Below are 6,926 nucleotides of genomic sequence, written 5' to 3' on the forward strand. Positions count from 1 at the left end.
AGGGGTCTGGGCTGGGGCGGTAAATAATGGAAAAATGAACTGGGAAGCATATGGGCGAAACTAATGGAAGATAAGGCTCATTTTTGCAGGTGTGTTCGTACGGATTCATCTCGATGTCAGCTCCTCATGTCAGGGGATAAGATATTCACCTTTCTCTGGTATCAAGAGGCATCTTTTCTCATGGGAAAAGTGTCTTACTTTTAAGGCCGGGAGGGAAGATCGGAGAGGAGAGCGCTTCCTGCGTTTTCTGTTGCTCGAGTGCTTTCAACAGCTCAAAACAGTCAACATGCCCAAGTGACATATCTCAGGGCAGCCCGTTCCGATAGTCTTCAGCGGGGAGGTGCCGGCAGGAGATCTGGAAGGACACCGCGCCCTTCTTCCGTGCCCCACAGCATCCCCACACACCTCTCCGATCCCACCTCTCCTGCCGGACTCCAACCATTCAACTAACTGCTCGACCCTTCAGCAAGCCTGTCTGCTTTGTCTCTTTACCCCAGAGCCTGCCACAGTGACGGGCACGTCATACGGACTCAGTAGGTATTCTCTAAAATGAAGTAACAGAATTTTAATGTATTCGGTGCCAGAATTGTTAGAAGCCTGAGAGAGGATTTCGTTCACTCTTCTTATTTCAAAGATGGAAAAACCAAGTAGGGCGAGAAAAAAATAAAATACAATAAAATAAAACACAGTACAATAAAATACAATAAAATAAAACACAATACAATAAAATATAATAAAATAAAATTGATGGGGCGCCTGGGTGGCTTGGTCGGTGAAGCGTCCGACTTCGGCTCAGGTCATGATCTCACGGTCCGTGAGTTTGAGCCCCGCGTCGGGCTCTGTGCTGACAGCTCAGAGCCTGGAGCCTGTTTCAGATTCTGTGTCTCCTTCTCTCTCTGCTCCTCCCCTGTTCATGCTCTGTCTCTCTCTGTCTCAAAAATAAATAAACGTTAAAAAAAATTGAAATAAAATAAAATAAAATTGAAATAAAATAAAATGAAATTGAAATAAAATGAAATAAAATGAAATTGAAATAAAATAAAATTGAAATAAAATAAAATTGAAATAAAATAAAATAAAATGGAAATAAAATGAAATAAAATGGAAATAAAATAAAATGGAAATAAAATAAAATAAAATTGAAATAAAATGAAATTAAATGAAATTAAAATAAAATAAAATAAAATTGAAATAAAATTAAAATAAAATAAAATAAAATGGAAATAAAATGAAATAAACTTGAAATAAAATAAAATTGAAATAAAATGAAATTGAAATAAAATAAAATAAAATGAAATTGAAATAAAATAAAATAAAATAAAATAAAATGAAATAAAAGAACGAATCTGCATCAAAAATGACAAGACGAACGCCTAGAGGTAAATGGACTTGCCCAAGCGTGTTGCAATGAATAAGCAGTACGTTCAAGACCAGATCCCAGGTCTCCTGATTGCCAGGCTCCCTCTACTTCCTTACTGTTTCCAATTCTAATTTTCAGGTTACATTCCCTGGAAGGAGGATTCACACGAGTTTCTCATAAACCCAAGACTCTTCTGTTTTGGCAACACGAGAGAGGCAGAGAGAAGGTTGGATCCGTCTGCTCTGAGTCCCCTGCCAAAAGCCGACTCGGAACTCGCTGGATAAAGCGACGCTCTGAAAGCCAGCGAAGTGCCAGGCGCCGGGAGTCCTGAAACGAAGCGCCGGGCTCGCGAATAACGCATTTACACAAACTACCCCTTGGTGGCGGGTGGTGAGGGTGGTTTTGCTTTAACATCCTATTAACACATGATCTTCGGTTTCCAAAGCCTTTCTCGGTTCCAAACCCCACAGGTGGTGATGGTGGGCGGGAGGGAGGTTGGGTACGATGTTCCTCAGTTGGGAAGGAAAGCTGTTGGCGCCTCCTCGCTTGCTTTCGCGATTGGCGGCTGCTGCTCTGTCCCCTGCTGTCCCCTCCCCCGGAAAAGCAAGCGTCGCTGGGGACGCGACTGTGCGCCAGGAGCCGAAGATTCGCGGAGCCTCCTCTGTAGAGGATTAGAATCGTGCATTCACGTATGGGCCCTCGGGGAACTGCGTGCTCCTTGAGCTCCAAGGTCATGTCTTCTGTCTAGGTAACTCCAGACCCTGGGCAGGTGTCTCACGCATAGGGGGTGCCACCCCACAGAACGAAGAAAACACTGGGGAGACTTGAGGACGTGGATTTGGGGGTGAGGGGTAGACCCTAAGACCGGGCACTCTTCTTAGCACTGGGATGTCCCTTCATCTAAGGTGGTTCCATCACTGCCATGCGGCTGATGCGATGATGCAAGAAGGTCGTGTGCTTGCAATTCCATGGGACATGAACTGTAAAACGTGGAACACAGCTCAGTTTTCTGGAAGCCAGTGGCTCGTTGTATGACCGGGCAATCTGAACCACCTACGACAAACTCAGCGGTAAGATAAGAAGGCTGAAAACTGCCTTCTCCGGCCCTTTTCTTGTTTGAAACTCTCTAAAATCTCCCTGCTGTCCAGCCCCTCAACTCTCCTCTTCCGCGGGGCGGAAGCCAGCCTGCCAGGCTGCCACGCAAAGGGGTAAGGAGAGGCACGATGCGGGGGTGCGATCATAACGAGTTTCTCTGCTGTCAAAAGAAAAACAGAGCTGAATTTTTTAGTTCCGCAGAGGACGTGCAGTGTCTCAGAATCATTGGCCTTCTCGCATTTGCCAAAAACGGCCCTCAATTCATTAAAACGTGTGGTTGATGAAAACCCTTTTGCCCAACGTGAGCTTTGTGAGAAGGAAAAGGCAGTGAGGATGTGCATGTGGGGGGGTGGGGGACAAGAAGGAAGGCTTATCGGTTGCTAAAGGTTGAATCCCCCATAAGAACGCGCAGGGAGCCAAATCGCGAAAATTAAAATGCAAATCGGGGGAGTGGAAATCTATTGGGCGCAGATATCGTGCACTGACGTTATTGTCCCGCTTTTACGCTGATTGTGAATATTCTCCAACGACTCGAGAAAGTTGGAGGACACTTCTTTCCAGTCACGCTTCTCTGTCATTCACCTTTTCTCAAACGAAATGGCAGTAACGTAATTATGTTCTTTAGTCCTTTCTGTCCAGACTGAGAATTATTTAAGAAACTGACTGCGTGAGTTGGGGCAACACCAGCGACCGTGACAAATACACCCAAGCTTCGGTCATGTAGCACCGCAGAAGTCCGTTTCTCACCCGCAGAATAGGCCAGCAGGGCAGGTATTCCTGGAGGAGGGGAGACGGGGGAACACAATTTTGCTCCAGGAGATAACTAAAGGACCCAGTTGCCTTGCATCTTGTGGCTTTGTTATCTCATAGGAAGTGGGAGTATCTCGCCATGGAAAGAGAAAGCAAGGGTGGAGAAGCCAACCCTTTCCCTTAATTACCTCGGCTCTGAGTGACAAGTACTATTTCTCTGCATATTCTATTGGTCCAACCCAGACCTAACGGGGTGCTAGAAATAGAGTCTCTGACGGGTCAGCTCTACCCTGGCAGCAACATTTTCCTAAGTAAAGAGGAACGTGAATGTTGACAAACAGCCATGGCTGCTCTGCCCATTTGTCTTCATCGCTCTTAGGCTCTAAGAAAAATGGCAGCCCTTCCTTGTCCATTGAGTGTAACTTTCTCTCTAAAGATTTCTAAAGCAGAACCCTCATCCATCTCTCGTGAGAAACCCATGATTCAAAGGGAAGTTCCCACACAGGCACTACCAGCTTCGTTACGCATCTGCCTTGGGGCTTTTCCCCTGATTCTTCTCTACCTCTGTTTGGAATCCACTTCCTTTCAGGAGCCAGTGCCCAGATCCTGTGGTTTCTTCTGCGTTCGTTAGGCATCTGCTTGTTTTACCTTGGGACGGGGGCAGGGGAGAGTCCTCCTCCCTCAGAGATATTTCTTGGAAAAGCTTTGTCTCTATCAAAGGCATTCCAAACCTTCACAAACCGGTGGGAAGATAACTTTCCTTAAGAAATCTCTTGACATTCAGAGTCCCCAGCGTCTTTGCGGCCACCAGTACCCAAAGGGTTCCCCTTCCTCACTCGTAAGTCAGAGAATGTTAGAGTCAACTCACTTTTTAGGGGTACACAAACTGAGGTCCGGGGAGCTTAAGTAGGACCTTGCCTGAAGTTTCCCAACTAGTTTGTGAAGAATCAGGCTTAGGATTCAGAAGGTTTGATGCTCGACTAACATTATTTTCACGCTGGCATGTAGTCTTAAGAGCACATAGCCCATGAGTCAATACCAGTGGACGTTCAAAACCCATAGAAGAGACACTGAAGTGAATACATTTATACACGTGCTACATGTGATTCTGGGGGTCAGCCTTGCATTTTCCTTTCCCAAGCAAATCTTTTTATTTCTTGAGACGTGGAATATCATTTTAGGTTTCCACAATATTTTCATGAGGGCATGGTATTTAGTGACTGACTAGTCAGGTGTTCGTTCTCTCTCTCTCTCTTTCTCTTTTTTAACATAAAAGCCAGTACTGACATAAATTTGTACTAGCCTCCAAAACACCTAGAAAGCCACCTATCAGATAGATTCAAGATCTCAGTCAGAAAACCTACAGATTGCTAAAAGAAATTAAAGAAGACCTAAATAAGTTTAATAATATACCACGTTCATGAATTGGAAGGCTCATCACGGTAAATAAATAAAATCTCTCCAAACTGACCTGTAGAGACAACGCAATACCAATCCAAGTTGTCCCAGGAAGTTGTTTGGAGGAAATTGTCAAATTGATTATAAAATGCACAGGGAGATGCAAAGTTTCAAGAATAGTAGAGACAATTTTGAAGACAAACAAAGTGGGAGGATGTCATGACTCACTATAAAAATGCACCAATTTGAACAGGGTGGCATTGGTCACAGGCTAGAAAAATGGACCAACGGGACAAGATAGTAAATCCAGAAATAGCTTCGTGTATGCAAGAAGGCTACTCCTGAGTTCTGGAGCTTTCATTTAACTGAGGTAAATAAAGAGAATTTTGATCTCCCCAATCAGAGTAGAAGAATAATTATTCTACCTCCTTCGTGTTTCTAACCCTGGAGATCTTAGGAGGTGCCTAACTAAGAACTCCTAAATTTATTTCCTCTGAAGTATTCCATAGTAGCTAGCACCATTATTGGTGCTGAGAACGTTCTTTGGCAGACGTACAATTACTCATCTGTCAGCGTTCACGGGAAGCTGACTTCAGCGCCATGTTTTCATAAGCTTTGGTGGTTGAGAGAATGCGGGCAGGATGGCAAGCTGAGGAGGTTTCAGACACGTCACCTGGAGTGTAGCTTAACAGAAAAAGCACAGGCTTTGGGAGCAGACAGATCCAGGCTCAAAAGCAGCGTGCACAATGCTTGATCGTGCACAAACGATTCCGTCTCTCTTAGATTCCGTTTCCTCAACTATAGAATAAACAAGATCGTGTTTCTTTTACAGAGATGGCGTGAGTGAGACACAAGACGGTCTAGGTACAGTACCTAGCACCTTGGTTAACCCGGACGATCACAAAAATTAATAATCAAGGAAAAGTTACGGACAACAGGACCGCTTTGATCAATTTCCTTTCCACCGGCAAGCACACACTGAGCACCTACGGCATGCCAAGCGCAGTGCTAGGTGACAGGTGGATGAGAGCTAAGTCAACTTCCGCCCACCCGCCATTTTTCCCACTGGGAGCCACCCTGCGAGCGCTGGGGCCTCAAGATCGGAGAACACGCTTTGGACCATCAGGGGGCCGTGGCTCACACTGCTCAGCCCCCTCGATCGCTTTCAGGGAGGTCTGTGTGAATCCAGAATCAAGCCCAACCCTGAGCTGGGCCGAGATGCCCTCTCCGGCCTGGATTTGCTTTGCCGGTTCGCTCCTGACACAGCAAGTACATTGTTCCTGACTCCTGGACACTCTTGCCAGCAGCCAGTTCATGACCTTCCAGAAATTGCTTTGCTTTTATGTAGCAGGCTTTCATTTTAACTCCCTTCCCTTTTTTTTTTTAATCAAAAAGTAATTAAAACGCCATAGCAAGCATAGATTTCACTCACTCCGATCGGCAAGAAAGGAAAGAGAAGAGGAAACACACGTTTCATTGTTTGCCATACCTGGTTGGCAGAGTCCTCAGGGGTTTTGCTGAGGTTGGGATTCGAGACCATCCCTCCCCGCAGCACGAACACTTCTGTGGAGCACGGATGTGCCTCGCCGGGCCTTCCTCAGAGCTGTGGGTGGAGGGGAAAGGCCAGGCCCTGAAGGGCACACCCGGTGCACCCTGAATGATTTACTACAGACACAAGGCAAATTTTGTTGCTGTTTGGGGCCCTCTCCCACCCCCCTCTCTCCACCTCTCTCAGTCCTGTGGAGCCTTTGCTTCCCTTGACAGATTCCGGAAGCATCCTCCCTGGGAACAGATCTTTGCACGGACAGCCATGCCCACCTCCCCCAGTCCACCATTACAAGACTCTCAGGTCTTGCCAGCGAAAATCAAGTGCACCAACTGGGATTTGGAGAGCTTTCTTGACACTTCCTGTTTCTCGTGCCCCCCCACCCCCACCCCACAGGTTCCGTGCCCTGAGATGGGATAACCCATAAGACTTCAGAGTATTTGCCTGTAGGCTTCCCAGCCAAGCTTGGATCTGGAGAATTTGCCCATGGTTGGGCCAAGAGAGACCGCGATCACGACAGACCCAAACTCTGCTTGGAGACTTGGTGGGGGGTGTGGGAAGTTTCCCGGGGTACACATCACACTGAAGCAAATGTCGATGCCTCTCCTCGATGAGGCACTCTTGGGGTTTTTATAAAAGGCAGGAAGAACAAGATCGGGGGACTGTAGTCCTCCTAATTGGCACCATTTGCGGCCCTCTCCGCGGGGGTGGTCCCCCCCGCTGTCTGCTCTGCGGAACGGTAAGAGTTAATTCCAGGGCTCACAGGGCTGAGAGAGA

The 6,926-nt window shown here is 46.6% G+C and overlaps 1 long non-coding RNA gene across 1 annotated transcript in view; it reads right to left on the reverse strand.

Annotated features, from left to right (window-relative positions):
- The window catches only part of LOC122238347, a 31,995-nt gene extending 25,809 nt beyond the window's left edge, over positions 1 to 6,186 (reverse strand). Inside the window, exon 1 of the long non-coding RNA XR_006217256.1 lies at positions 6,093 to 6,186. This is a non-coding gene — a long non-coding RNA (uncharacterized LOC122238347). The remainder of the gene's footprint in view (positions 1 to 6,092) is intronic.
- Between the last annotated feature and the right edge of the window lie 740 nt (positions 6,187 to 6,926).

Source organism: Panthera tigris, chromosome B2 (assembly GCF_018350195.1).
Source record: "Panthera tigris isolate Pti1 chromosome B2, P.tigris_Pti1_mat1.1, whole genome shotgun sequence".
NCBI classification, from domain to species: Eukaryota; Metazoa; Chordata; class Mammalia; order Carnivora; family Felidae; genus Panthera; species Panthera tigris.